Source organism: Cebus imitator, unplaced genomic scaffold (genome assembly GCF_001604975.1).
Source record: "Cebus imitator isolate Cc_AM_T3 unplaced genomic scaffold, Cebus_imitator-1.0 Scaffold20, whole genome shotgun sequence".
NCBI classification, from domain to species: Eukaryota; Metazoa; Chordata; class Mammalia; order Primates; family Cebidae; genus Cebus; species Cebus imitator.
The window spans coordinates 8,169,699-8,185,316 of record NW_016107335.1 but is presented as its reverse complement, the minus strand read 5'-3'; the positions used below and the strand labels follow the sequence as shown (position 1 = coordinate 8,185,316).

At 42.2% G+C, this 15,618-nt stretch overlaps 1 protein-coding gene across 1 annotated transcript in view; it reads right to left on the bottom strand.

The window, feature by feature from the left end:
* Nucleotides 1–10,746, bottom strand: part of TMEM176B (transmembrane protein 176B) — a 28,093-nt gene extending 17,347 nt beyond the window's left edge. The window contains exon 1 of the mRNA XM_017520587.2: nucleotides 10,724–10,746. The gene's annotated coding sequence lies outside the window, so the exon portion shown is untranslated. The remainder of the gene's footprint in view (nucleotides 1–10,723) is intronic.
* Nucleotides 10,747–15,618: the final 4,872 nt, after the last annotated feature.

Below are 15,618 nucleotides of genomic sequence, written 5' to 3'. Positions count from 1 at the left end.
GAGTCTGCAATCACTAAAATCTCTTAACTTTCACATTGTGGTTGTGTCACTGAAGCCATGTCAGAATTCTGACCCCTATGGCAGGGCTTCCCCAAAGGGACCCATGCAGGTGGATGTCCTGCTGGTGCTCTTTTGTCCAGGCCTCTGTTAGCTGCTGTGGACAGTAGCTACCAGCCAAGTTGATGGAAAAAAAGCTGTTTTGAATTAAGAGTTTCATTTAAAACATGGACCGGCCGGGTATAGTGGCTCATGCTTATAATCCCAGTACTTTGGGAGGCCAAGGTGGGCGGATCACCTGATGTCTGGAGTTCTATACCAGCCTGGCCAACCTGGAGAAACGCTAGCTCTACTAAAAATACAAAAATCAGCTGCGCGTGGTGGTGCATGCCTATCATCCCAGCTGCTCAGGAGTCTGAGGCAGGAGAATCACTTCAACCCAGGAGGCGGAGGTTACAGTGAGCCAAGATCGAGCCATTGCACTCCAGCTGGGTCAACAAGAGCAAAATCCCATCTAGGAAAAAAAAAATGGACCTAGAGCAAGCTATCTTGGGCCATGAGGTGATTTGGGAATTATATCCATTCACTGAAGAGCAGTGGGATAGAGAGTGTGCCCCATGCACAACATACTAATCCTGGGGTGCCTGCCTAGATGTGGATGTATGAAGAAAGTTCGTGTTTGTTTGCATATTCTGTCCCTCACAGCCAGACATAACTCTAATTAATAAATTTTCACCTCAGAAAGAATCATCCTAAATGTGCATGCACTTAACAACAGAGCTTCCAAGTACATGTAACAACTGTGGATAGAACTGAAAGAAGTTGTCAAATCCACAATTACAGCTGGAGAGACAACAGTCCTCTTCCAGTAATAGGTAGAATGAGCAGACAGAAATTAGCAAGGATGGAGAAGAGCTGAACCACACCATCAACAACTGGATCTCATTACATTTATAATACAATCCACAATAACATTAGAATACACATTCTTTTCAAGTGTTCATGGAACATTCACCAAGACAGACCATATCTTTGGTTATGAAACAAATCTCAAAAATTTAAAAGAATTAAAATCATATAAGGTATATTCTCTAAACCATAATGAACTATAAATCAACAAATGAAAAGTAATGGGAAAATCTTCAAAAACTTGAAAATCAAACAACATATTTCTAAATAATTCATGGATCAAAGAAGTCTCAAGGGAATTAGAAAATATTTTGAACAGAATAAAAATGAAAATTCTTCCTAACAAAATTTGTAAAATACAGCTAAAGAAGTGCTTAGAGAGAAATTCATAGTATTATTTGTATGAGAAAAGAATGAGAAAGTTCTTAGATCAATAATCTAAAATTTTATCTAAGAAATTAAAAAAAGAAGAGCAAAATGAATGCAAAATTACCTCAAAGCAAAATAGAAGAAAGAAAATTTTAAAGAAAGAAATTGATTAAATAGAAAAAATTAGGGAAATTGATGAAACTAAATGCAGGTTTGTTGAACAGATTGAAAAACCTCTAGCAAGAGTGACAAAAATTATAACAATAAGAGAAACCGGCCAGGCATAGTGGCTCATGCCTCTAATCTGAGGACATTGGGAGGCCAAGATGGGTGGATTGCTTGAGCCCAGGAGTTTGAGACCAGCCTGAGCAATGTGGCAAACCCCATCTCCACAAAAAATACAAAAATTATCCAGGCATGATGGTGCACATCTGTACTCCCAGTTACTCTGGAGGCTGAGGTGGGAGGATCACCTGAGCCCAGGAGGTTGAAGCTGCAGTGAGTTCCACAGCTGCACCACTGCACTCCAGCCTGGGCAACAGAGTGAGACTGTCCAAAAAAAAGAAAAAGGGAAATTACACAAATTACCAATATTCAGAATTAAATGGGGGATATCACTACAAGCCCCACATAAACTAAAAGGATAATAAGGGAATATTATGAACAATTCTATGTACTTAGAAATTCAACCACTTAGATGAAATAAACTAATTCCTCAAAAACCATGAACTACTAACTTATCCAATATGAATTAAATGACATGAATGGTGCTCTATCTATTAAATAAATTGAATTCATAGTGAAAAACCTTCTGAAAAAGAAATCTCCTGGCCTGGATGGTTTTACTAGATAATTCTACCGAATAGTTAAACAAGAAATAACACTAATTCTACACAATCTCTTCCAGAAAATAGAAAAGGGAAGTTTCCAAACTTATGTTATGGGTTCTAAGGGTTTTTTGGTCACCCTGAGACCAAAATCAGACAGTACAAAAAAGAAAAACTACAGACCATCCTCTAATAAGAGTCTAAAGAAGAAAGACCACATGCTCTTATCAATTAATGCAGAAAAATCATTTGACAAAATTCAACCTCAAAATATGCTGTTTAAAAAAAAATCTCAGTAAACTAGACATAGAGAGAAACTTCCTCAAATTGATAAAGAGCATATACCAGAAGCCTGCAGCTGTCATTATACTTAATGATGAAAGACTGAATGCTTTGTCCCTAAGATAGAGAAAAAGAAAAAAAAAAATGAGTCCTCCCACCACTTCCAATCAATATCATACTGGAGGTCCTAGCCAGTACAGTAAGGTAAGAAATAAAAATGGTATAGATTAAACAAGAAAAAGAAAAACTGAACCTATTTTAGATGACAATAATTGCCTATATAGAAAATCCCAAGGAATTTGTGCACACGCACACACACATAAACGCGTCTTACAACTAATAAATTACTTTATCAAGGTCACAGGATACAAGTCAACACACAAAAATCAACTGTACTTGAATATACTCATAATGTAAAATTGGCAAGCAAAATTAAAATATATTTACAACAGCTCCAAAAAATTAAATACTTAAGATATAAATCTAACAAAATATTACAGGATCTGTATGATGAAAAAGACAAAATGTTAATGAAAGGTATCAAAGAAGACCTTACTAAATGGAGATACATGCTGTGTTCATGGGTTGGAAGACTAAGCATAGTAAAGATGTCAATTCTCCCCAAAGTTTTCTATAAATTTAGCACAATTCATACCAAAATCCCAGCAGAAATTTTATGTATGTATAAATATACGAAATATACGTATAAACATATATACAGAAAAAGAGAGAGAGGAAGAGAGGGGGGCTGATTTTGAAATGTATATGAAAAAGCAAATAAACTTCAACAGCTAAAACAATTTTGAAGACAAAGAATAAAACTGGAGGAAATGCTCTGCATGTTTTAGGAGCTGCTATAAATCTACAGCAACCAACACATTGCATACTGGTGGAGGGAGACACGTGTCCATCAGTAGAACAGGATAGAAAGTCTTGAAACAGTCACACAAACTTGGCCAAGTGATTTTTGGTAAAGGTACCAAAGCACTTCAATGGAGAAGCATAGTCCTTTCAACTAACGTGAACAGGGGTTGACTCCAGCTCAGAAGCGGAAAACCTGTTTCCTGAATTGTGTGTCCTGGAGCCGATGAGGAAAGACACCAACACTAATGGTGTTAGAACAACTTTATGTCCAGGTTGACTTTTTGCATATAGATGTCCAGTTGTTCTCACAGCTTACGGAAAAAAAAAAAAAAAGATGCCCAGCTTTTCTCACAGCTTATGGAAAAATTAACATAGAAGGCATAATAGACCTAAATGTAGAATATGAATCCATGAAACTTGTAGAAGAAAACACAGGAAAAAAATCTTCATGACCTGAGGTTAGGCAAAAAGTTCTCAGACATGACACTAAAATACAGTTCACAACATTTAAAAAGTGATAAATTTGACTTCATCAAAATTAATAACTGTTGGTCTACAAAATACTTCATTAAAAGGCAAACTAGCACTTTGGGAGGCCAAGGCGGGCGGATCACGAGGTCAAGAGATCCAGACCATCCTGGCCAACACGGTGAAACCCCGTCTCTACTAAAAATACAAAAAAATTAGCCTGGCGTGGTGGCACGAGCCTGTGGCCCCAGCCACTCGGCTGAGGCAAAGAATCGCTTGAACCCAGGAGGCGGAGGTTGCAGTGAGCCGAGATTGCACCACTGCACTCCAGCCTGGAGACAGAGCAAGACTCCATCTCAAAAAAAAAAAAAGACAAACTATATGAGAGGAAAAAAATTTTGCAAACCATATATCTGATAAAGAACTTGTAACCAAAATATATAAAGAACTCTCAAAACTCAACAGAAAGAAAGCTAAACCCAAGTTTCTAAACTCATTTCTAAATCCAAGTTTTAGAAATGAGCAGAAGACTTAGACACTTCATCAAAGAAGAGATACGGATCACAAATAAGTACATGAAAAGATGATCAAGGCCAGATGCGGAGGCTCATGCCTGTAATCCCAGCACTTTGGGAGGCTGAGGCGGGCTGATCACGAGGTCAGAAGTTCCAGACCAGCCTGGCCAACATAGTGAAACCCTGTCTCTACCAAAAATACAAAAATTAGCCAGGCATGGTGGCACAGGCCTGTAGTCCCAGCTACTCTGGAGGCTGAGGCAGGAGAATCGCTTGAACCCAGGAGGGGGCAGTTGTGGTGAGCCAAGATGGCGCCACTGCACTCCAGCCTGAGCAGCAGATCAAGACTCTGTTTCAAAATAAAATAAAATAAATTTTAAAAAATAAGTAAAAGGGATGGGGGCGGTGGCTCACGCCTATAATCCCAGCACTTTGGGAGGCCGAGGCAGGTGGATCACAAGGTCAAGAGATCGAGACCATCCTGGTCAACATGGTGAAACCCTGTCTCTGCTAAAAACACAAAAATTAGCTGGGCATGGTGGTGTGTGCCTGTAGTCCCAGCTACTCGGGAGGCTGAGGCAGGAGAATTGCTTGAACCCAGGAGGCAGAGGTTGCAGTGAGCCGAGATCATGCCATTGCACTCCAGCCTGGGTAATAAGACCATAACTCCGTCTCAAAAAAATAAATAAATAAATAAATAAATAAATAAATAAATAAAAGATGATCAACACCACCAGACATTAGGTAAATACAAATTAAAACCATGATCAGATGCCACTACACAGAAATCAGAGTCAGTAAAATAGAAAATTCAGGCAATACCAGATGTTGACCAGAATGCAAAATGGTACCGCCACCTAGAAAACACTTTGGCAGCTTCTTCTAAATTTAAGCCTACATGATATGACTCAGTGATCACACTCCAGGATAGTTACCCTAGAAAATGAAAGCTCATGTTTACACAAAAATCTGTATGTGAATGTTTATAGCAGCTCCATTCATAATTACCAAAAACTAGAAGCAACACAAATGTCCCCGCATGGGTGAATGGATAAAATGTAGGAACATTCACACACTAGAATACCACTAGCAATAAAAGGAACAAACTATTGATACACACAATCACATGAATGAATCTTAATGTCATTATGCTGAGGGAAAGAGGCCAGTCCCCAAAGGTTACGTACTGCATGATTCCACTGATATGATACTCTCAAAAAGTAAAAACTATAGTGATGGAGAACAACTCAATGGTTCCCTGTGGTTAGTGCTGCGAAGAGGGTGCGACTGAGAAGGGGGCAGCCCAAGGAAGATTTGGGGGGTGACGATACTGTTCCTTATCCTGATCATGGTGTTGGTTACATGAGTCTGTATATATGTTGAAATCCACAGAAGTGTACACAGAAAAAAAGGTCAGCTCTGCTATAGTGGTAAGTGATAATGATAAGAATCCAAAATAATAATGAGTTTGAGATGAATTTGCCTGTCTCTATCAACATCCCAAAGTTATTTCCAGATGTAAATATTCATGTCCCCATCAAGATAGGAACTTTAAGCCTATGGCTTTAGATGTGTTTTCAAATACACAAATTGCTTTTGAATTTTTATTTTGGATGAAAGGTTGCAGTGGCAGGACATCTGATTTCCTACAGAAGTGAAAACCGGAGACACAGGATTTTCCAAGGCAGCTGGGGAGGGGACAGGGTGGCTGTGGGGAGAGAAGCAGGGAAACTGAGGGAGAGCCTGAGGATTGGGGCAGAGGGGAGCTGCTTTCCCAGACTCTGATCCTCCAGACACAAGACACAAAGGAGGTTGCCAGCTTCTGAGAGTAAAAGACCCTTTTTGAGCAGAGGGAAAAGCTGGGTGGACATTCATTTATGTGAGCGAAGATTGGTAAGAATTTACCTCCAATCTAACCATTAAAGGACTGATTTAGAAGCACTTAGAAGAAAAACTCATACCATCTTTAGCCTGAGAAAGTAATTTACCAGGTCTTTATTTCAGTTTTACTCTACCAATGTTTCTTAGGACAATGTTTTCTCACCTTAATGATTAAAGTTCAAAACAGAATTAAAACAAGATTAATTTTAAGTGCAAACGCCTGGTTCCATACCGGAATCCTCTTACAAGCCAGCTAGATGTGATTAACTCTGCCACCTAGGGGCAACAAAAAGTTTTCCCCAGGAAAAAAATAGAAAACATAAACTCTTACAGGCATTTCTTTGAAAAGCATTCATTCATTCATTCGTTGAACAAATATGTACTAATACTTCTCATGTGGCAGGCACTGTCAGCAATGGAAAGGGAACTGTGAACAGGTTGGATAGTCCCCTGCCTCCCCCAACCCACAGTGACGTTGAGGAGTGCGGGCCAAGAAGTCATGACCTTTTCCCCTCCTCCGTCTGGTACTCCCCAGGCCACCTGCTCTGCTCCAGCCAACTGGTCAGAATCACACCATGCCATCCCAGGCCCAGAATTACAGGGTAGGCAGGGTTTTTCCTACTGCTCCACTGTCTCCAGCCAGTTTCTCCTAGACCCACCTCATCGGCTCTAGGACACATAATTCAGGAAACAGGTTTTCCAGTTCTGAGCTGGAGTCAACCCCTGTCACAGCCCACCCTACCTGAGCAACCACAGTGATGCTGGCCTAGTCCTGCCCCAACCCTGGCCCAGTGAGATGCAGGGCTGCCGATCCATTGGGAAGATCCTCTCCACTAAAAAGAATGGTGTGGAAGCAATCTGCAGGAAAGGATCTTCCTGGAAACATGAGTGCCACCCCACAAGGAGCCCAGGAGTGGCCTCTCCTCCCTCCCCCACCCAGCCAAGTCTAGGGTCACAGAGAAATCTGCCCCCTCCCCAGCAGAAGCAATGTGACCCAGGATCCAAAGTAGAATGCCCTGAGAACACAGCCCCAATCCCCCAGCACAATGTGTCACCTTTAGCCCCAAAGACAAGGATTTCTTAAGCAAGACATAAAAAGCACAAGGCATAAAGAAAAGGACTGATAAGTCCAAATCCACTAATATTAAAACTTTCTGATTCTCAAAAAATGAAGGAAGAAAATGAAAATAAGCCACATAACATGATAAAATATTAGTTAAAACATAATTAACAAAGGACCAATATCTGAAAGGTATTAAGTTGAACCATATGAAACTGCCATTCTTTGTAGGTCAAAAATGTTCAAGTGCCAGCAATTTCATATGAATAATTCTTATAAATCATTAAGGCAGACAACACAACAGAAAAAACTGCCAAAGATCTGACACTGTATTGGCCCAAACGGCTAATAAATATCAGAAATGTGTTCAACTTAATAACCAGGTAGTCAAATTAAAACCTCAATAAGACAACATGAACTAAATCCACCATATTCCACAAAAATTAAAGTCTGGCACTACCAAGTGCTGGTAAGGATGTGGAGCCATGTTTGTACACTGCTGGCAGAAATGTAAACTGGTACAACCATTTTGAAAAACAGGCATGAACTAGCAAAGTTTAAATATATGAGTTGTGACTCCACCATTGCATTTCAAGGTGTGTACCCAGATACACAAATTCCCAAGGCCATATGTGCAAAAAGGATTATAAATATATTATTTATAATATCTCCAAACTAGAAACAAGACCAATATCCATCATCAGTAGAATGGATATATCCATTGTTGCAAATTCCCAGAGGAGAAAATTACACAGTAATCAACAACCTACAACTACATAAAATTGAGAAAAATATACAAGAAAAAAAATTATCTTCAGTAAGACTCTGTTTATAGAAAGTTCAAAAACTTTTATAGAAAGTTCAAAACAGACAAAACCAACTTATATCCTTTCGGAACGCCTACATAAAAGGATACAAATCTAGAGAAAAGCAAAAAAGCAATTTGCACAAGAGTCATTATATGGCTCATTTCTGCAGGGAGGGAGAAAGGGAGGGGCTGTTATTAGGGGATTGGGGATGCTTCTGGGGTAATGAGCTATTCCTTGATTTGGTTATACATTAAGTTTGTTTATAATTAGTCATACAACTATATATGCTTAATGTTCATTTGTATATATATATATATTTTTTATATAAAAAGAAAACTAAAGAACTCAAACTTCTGTCAAAGTCAAATATCTTTAGACGAATCTTAAGAATAAAGGAAATGAAAATTCCATCAAAGCGGTGCAGTGACCTGGGTAGGAGTTTACAATTATAATCTGGCTTGAAAATCAGAAATTATATGAACCAAATCTAAAAGACACAGCTAAACGACCACCTCCTTTAGGTAACAAAGTGCCTCTTTTAGACTCTAAATAGGATTCAGGGGGTCCCATTAGTGTCACATAGTACAGACACATCCCAACCGTATTCTCTAGTTAAGAAGTTCAGCAAGATGGAAACTCATTTCCCAATATCATGAACCACAACTTAAAAAGAGAAATTGTATGCTGAGAAGCCCTTTTGAGGAAGGAGATAGTAGAGGGAACCAGAGACCGGATACAAGGCAGAACAAGTGAGAGCATGACAGCAGAAGCAAGGTGAAGGGGCAAATGAGCAAGAAGTGAGGTAAGAAGCAGGGTTGAGCAGCTGAAAGAAAACTTAGATTTTTAAAAAGTGAGTAAGGAGCCCTCAAGGCCCGCTAGATCCAGACCAAACCAGACAGCGGAAGCTCCTCAGAGATGGACATGCACATTAGACAGAACAAGTATCCTTAAAATGTTCCTGTATGGTAATTAGCTATTTAAGGTTCGGGCATATAGACTGCATATCATACAGTCTATATGGGATGAAGGTGACTCACAAGCACATGAATGCCAAAGTATTAAATAGCTAAGCAACCCACCTGCCTATCAAAAGGCAGACACTGGCTAGAGATTACGCAGTCTTGGGCAGAGAAGAGAAAAAATACAAAAAGCAATCAAAGTACACCAAACTGACGCTGATCTCATTTCACAGAGGTCAGTCCACTCTCCCATCTCCAAAACTGTAATACTGTGCTTCATACACTTTTGCTCCTTTGCTATCTGAGTGTATCTTGCCCAATTCCTTGTTCGGGAACCAAAATGCTGGAACTGCATGACATCATCCAGTAACACTTGCAAGGAGAACAAAATAAACATCAGGGATAATAAACATAAACACCCCAACATCAGGGATGCCACTAGTTCCAGAAATGTTTGCGAAAGTTGATCAAATGAATTGGGTCATTTTTGTCATACCCAACAAAAACAGATAACTTGTTGCTCTAGGACTAATTTTGCCCAGTGTCATTGCCCACCAGCTGGAACTTGCCAGCTTGCCAGAGCCTTAAAGAGCAATGGGTAACATTCGGTAAAACCTCCAGCCTTCTCTTTGTTCTTCCGGTGTGCATGTGTGTCCCAAATGGCAATCCTTTCTTCCCAAATAAACAATTTAATTTAGAGCCCAGTCTCTACATTTTTATTCTGACTTCAACAGCTTGAAGCCAGAAAGAGTGGGAAACGCAGAAAAGGAAGCTGAGGCTGGACTTAAGCACTGAATGAAATGAAGAAATGCAATAATAGAAAGGCCTTGAGAGCATTAACTCCCATACCACAGCCGAATTCATAAAGGACCACTAGGGCCTGGCACGGTGGCTCACGCCTATAATCCCAGCACCTGGGGAGGCCGAGGCGGTCGGATCACAAGGTCAGGAGTTCAAGACCATCCTGGCTAACATGGTGAAACTCCGTCTCTACTAAAAATACAAAAATTAGTCAGGTGCGGTGGCACGTGCCTGTAGTCCCAGTACTCGGGAAGGTGAGGCAGGAGAATGGCTTGAATCTTGGAGGTGGAGGCTGCCGTGAGCCAAGATCGCGCCATTACACTCCAGCCTGGGCGACAGAGCAAGACTCCATCTAAAAAAAAAAAAAGGACCACTGGGTTTGAAGGCCCGGTAACAGATGAGAATAACTTAGGCGATGTTATACCCAGTGAGCTTGAGGAACACGTCTATCCCTGCCACATAGAGGAAGACAGCACCTGGCATTTTATTTACGCACAGCACACGCGCATTACATATTTGCTGAGTGAATCCCAAACCAGGAGTGTTTCCAAACTCCCTGAAGCTGCGCTACCAGAACACGAGGTGGCGCTGTTCGCATTCATGGAGCGGGGAGGCGGGGCTTAGCAAAAGTCTCCCTCATCATTGGCTATTAGAGAGTGAGCGGCAAGCAGGTTGTCCATTGGATACCAGGATATGGCGGCTCCCTGACTGGGAGGACTACACACTTTGGTTCATTAACTTGACCTGGGGACAACAGGGCCCGACAGCAGGGTGGCTGAGGGGAAGGCCTCGGCCCCGGGCCACAGACAGGAATTGAGGGTCGGGAGCCGAAGTGGAACTGGAGCCAGCGCCACGAGACTCAGCCTCGAGGGGCACCTCCACCCAGTGGCCCTCCCCAACCCCACTCCCGGGGCTCTCCTGCACCGGTCACCCGGCTGCACTAGGACCTCCAAGTGCGGCCTCTGGGAGCCCTCTGCCTCACCTACTCTCCAGGGTCAGGCTGCAGAAAGGACAAGCTCCTCCGCCGTCCCTGGTGGGCATGGAAGGAGGGCAAGTGATGGCAGCCAAGGTAACAGGGTAGCTACTCTTTTGTGCAATCACTCCGACTCCGTCTCGATGGACAAGGATTGTCCCATCTGTTTCTACACCTGTTTCCCAAATAGGCAGTGCTGTCCTCTCTAAGGAAGCACCCACCTGGCCCGAACATACCGCGCTCTCTTTGTGGCTGCCTTGCCTCCTCAACCAATTGTAACCCCTTGGAATCAGGACTGTTTGCCGCTCCCTGCAGCCTCGCCTGCAAAGGCCTCTGTCCCTTGCCTGAGATGCCCTAGCAAATGGGTCTTTTCGAATATTACCCATCTCAACCTAAGTCCTCAAGCTAAGTCCGGTTATCTGCCTATTCAGAACAGGGTGCGGCTTTACTGTCATGTCATTGCCTACCTGGGAAGGGGAATTGCCGGATGGCAGGTGGCACAGAATTCCTTTGGAACTCCGAATTCTTTCTTCAGCTTAGTCTTCCCTATGATTCTGACATTTTCTGCCTAAAGGGAGGACACATGGGTTGAGCTTGGGTTCTCAGGATAGAGGAGTGGAAAGAAAAGTGGGTATGCCTGAGAGGATTCATTTTTGAGCCTTCTTCCCAACAGTAGTATGTGGCCAGCCCTGAAGACAAAAAACAAGAGAAAGGAATGAGATCAAAGTGTCTGTTCCCCTGGCTTCCTCTGTGCCGGATTACAGTCTGGCTTGTCACTGTTCTGCCAAAAGCCACCGATCTGTTCGGGTGGCTGTGTCCTGCAAGTCTCCCCCTATCTATTAGCCATGCCCTCTCCTTGCCTCTTCTCACTTAGCTAAAAGTGAAAATGGCTTCCAACTGCGCCGAGCCTTAGGGCGCTTCACCTCCCCTGGTAATGTCTTTGCCCCTGCCTCATCTTGGTAAATAGTCCCTTCTTTAAACTCATCACTCCTTCTCAGCATTCGGTTTTCTAGCAGGACCCTAACTGGCTTTTCTGACTTTTCTTTTTCTTCGACTTTACTCCGCTTTGATCCTGGAATCAAAATACTCTATTACAATAGAGTATCTATAGTTGCCAGCTGCTGCGCTAAGCATTGGCCATTCAGAGATAAGAGGCAAAGGTTACAGTCCATGGATATCTTGGGAGACCAAGGCTATGATGGAGGTCAGCACCAGATGGGGACACAACAGGGAGAGGAAGATGATCAAGGGAGACATCAGAGAGTCAGCAGCAGCCAGACAAAGGTTGGAAGGGGCAGAGTGTTCCAGGGAAGGGGCGTGTGCAGAGATAGGAGCTTAGGTGGGCTGTTATCGCTGGGATTGATGAGAGGTCAGACCCTAGAGGTACAAACACAAGCCAACATATCCCAGTGGGCGGCCTCTGGAGACCTGGGGCAGGGTAGCAAATGGTCAGATTCCCACTGTGGAAAGGTCATTCTAGCAGAGGCAGACTATATTTGGAGGAGGCAAGTTTGGGAGCAGGAAGGCCAGTAGGGGTCTACTGTAGGAATTTAGGTAAAGCATAAGAAGAGCACAATCCAAAACAGTACAGGAGGCAATAGAGTGCAGGAGATAGAGGAAGCAATTCTCAGGAAATAGAACTTGCTGGGGTACTGGGTGTGACTGGGAGGGGAAGAAATATGAGTCTGGCAGGACTCTCAGATGCCTGGCTAGAGCATTTGGGGGTTGATGGTAGCATTCCCCATGAAAATGGAGGCACAGAAACCTGTAGGGGTATGATAAGGCAGGCACAGAAACCGGGGGTTTAATACGTTCGGCTTGGAGTTTGTTGAGCATGAGGTACCTGTGGGCTAGGCAAATAATGCCCATGAGGAAAATGGGAATATGGGTCTGAAGCTCAGAATTTTCTAGACTAAAGGCAGGCATTCGAGCATCATTTTCATGACAGTGGAGGAATGGTACAAGCCAGGAGTATGCTAAGCTTCTGCTTCCATGCTTTTTGAGAAGTAGGTGAGTGAACAATAATGAAAATGCTGAACATTTCTTGAGTACTTGCTACATGCTAGGCACTATACAAGGTACTTCATGGTGAATACTTTGATCTCCTTTATTAGAATCCTCACAGCAACCCTGTGAGGCCCTGACTAGTGTTGTCCCCATTTTTTAACTAGGAAACTAAGGCTCAGAGAAGTTTAGAATTTGCCCAAGTGCACACAGCTAGAAAATGTCATAACTGAGATTTGAATCCAGATGCTCTGACTTCTGATTCTGGGCCTTTTCTTCATCATTTCACTGAATAAACACCTCAGTTACTTGTTCTATACAAAGGTTTTATATTTTTTCCTTCATGTAGTTTACCCCCAAGAACAGTTAAGCCTAAAAGATGAGAGTAGAATTAACTGTCATTTTCCTACAAATTGTCAGCTTTCAGATCTGCACTTGTTGCTGAGAGAACCGCCAGATTTGTTCCTCACTACCAATGATGAGGCAAACAGAGACAGGAATTCCTTTGACTAATGCTAAATTAACCTCTAACTTCTCTTCGAATGATCTGCATTTCAAATCAAGTAAGCAGCTGTTCAAAGAATTCAGTCGGGGATGTGACTTGTGCAGTGAGAGTTGAAAATGCAAATCCTGTTCTCTACCTTCCTGCTTAAAGCATTTCACTGGCTCCCGTTGCCTTCAGGATAAAGTCCAAATTCCCTCCACATCTTCTTCCCTATTCCTCCGCATTCTGATTGACAGAGCCAACAACTCTTACCCCAACACAGACAACCCAACTGTGCAGAACTACTCACAATTCCTAAACACCACAAAGGGTCAAGCCTCTGCCTTTTTCCCCTCAACATTTTACTATGAACATTTTCAAAAATAAACTTTAAAAAATTTACCAGCGAATACCTGTCTATCTAGACACTACAATACAGTCCTCTGTTTGCTTTATCGTGTATCAATTCATTTATCCATCCCGTTTTTATGCATTTCAAAGTGCTTCAACATGCATATTATTAACTAGAGTTCCAGATGTGTTACTAGTTCTTTTTTTATTTTGTATGTAAAATTAATACAGAATGAAATTTTTCCCATTGTATGTAAAATTAACATACAATGAAATGCACAAATATTAGGGGCCACGAATTAGTATTCTTGCTATGGTAACAAGTCATCACATACATAGTGTCTTTAAATGACATAAATTTATTCTCTTGGAAGTCCAAAGTTTCAGCCTGGCTGGGCCAGAGTCAAGGTGTAATCAGGGCTGGCTCCTTCTGGTATCTCTGAAGGGACAATCTGTTTCCTTGCCTTTTTCACCTTCCAAAGCATTCGTTGGCTCATGACCCCTTCCTCACAGCACCAACCTCTTGCTTTCGTGGTTACATCTCCTACTCACTCTGATCCCTTGCCTTCTTCTTATAAAGACTTTGTATCCATCAGTTCCACATGGATAATGCAGGATAATCTCCCATCTCAAGATCCTCAGTTTAATCGCATCTGCAGAGTCCTTTTTGACATGTGAAGCAACATATTCACTTCTTCCAGGAATCAGCATGTGGCCCTCTTGGAGAACCATTGTTCAGCCTATCACATGCACATTTAATGAGTTTTTACAAATGCATACATTTGTGTGACCCAAACTCCCAACAAGATAGCGTTACCATCACCCCCAGAACACGCTCATGTCCCTTTCAGTCTGTTCCCACTGTCACCCTCACCTCCAAGAGGCAGCCACTGGTTTTTTGCCCCTTCAGAACTTCCTATAGCTGGAGTAATCCTGGAAAGTACCTGGTTTGTGGTCGGCTTGTAGTAAGTGCTCAGGAAAGGACCTGGTATAGTGCCCGGCATGCAGTAAGCGCTCGGGAAAGGACCTGGTATAGTGCCCGGCATGCAGTAAGCGCTCGGGAAAGGACCTGGTATAGTGCCCGGCATGCAGTAAGCGCTCGGGAAAGGACCTGGTATAGTGCCCGGCATGTAGTAAATGCTCAGGAAAGGACTTCGTCTTTTGAATCTGGCTTCTCTTACTTGACACAATGTCATAAAGACTCATCTATGCTGCATGTATCAGTATCAGCCTGTTCCTTTTTTTTTTTTTTTTTTTTTTTTTTTTTTTTTTTTTTTTTTTTTTGAGACAGAGTCTTGCTCTGTCGCCAGACTGGAGTGCAGTCACGCAATCTCAGCTCACTGCAACCTCCACCTCCTGGGTTCAAACGATTCTTCCGCTTCAGCCTCCCAAGTAGCTGGGACCAGAGGCACATGCCACCACGCCCCGCTAATTTTTGTATTTTTAGTAGAGACGGGGGTTTCACCATGTTGGACAGGAAGGTCTCGATCTCTTGACCTCATGATTCGCCCACCTTGGCCTCCCAAAGTGCTGGGATTACAGGTGTGAGCAGTCTGTTCCTTTTTATTGCAGAGTAATAATTTCATCCAATAAATAGGTCACAATCAGATAGTTACCTTATTCATCCATTCTCCTCTTGACAGACTCCAGGCTGCTTCCAGTTTTTGTGCTTTTTGTTTTTGTACAAATCTATGGGGTAAACCTGAAAAAACTTGTTACTTATGTATAATGTATTGTGATCAAGTCAGGGTATTCCGAGTGTCCATCACCCAAGTACAATACATTTTATACTTGTACATTTATACTCAAGTATAGTCACCTACTCTGCTATCAAAAATTGAATTTATTTCTTCTATCTAACTGTATATTTATATGCTTTAACCAACTTCTCTTTGCTGATGGTTGCTGTGAACCCAGTTCTTGTCTTCTTAGTTTAAAAGAATTTAGACAAGAGACACAGCAGCATAGAGCAATTGCAAAGAGGAAGAAACTTAGTTGCAGAATAGACAGAACACCCCGAGAGGAGTCGGGGTGGGCTTCCATGAGGGTGAGACAGTAAAGACCC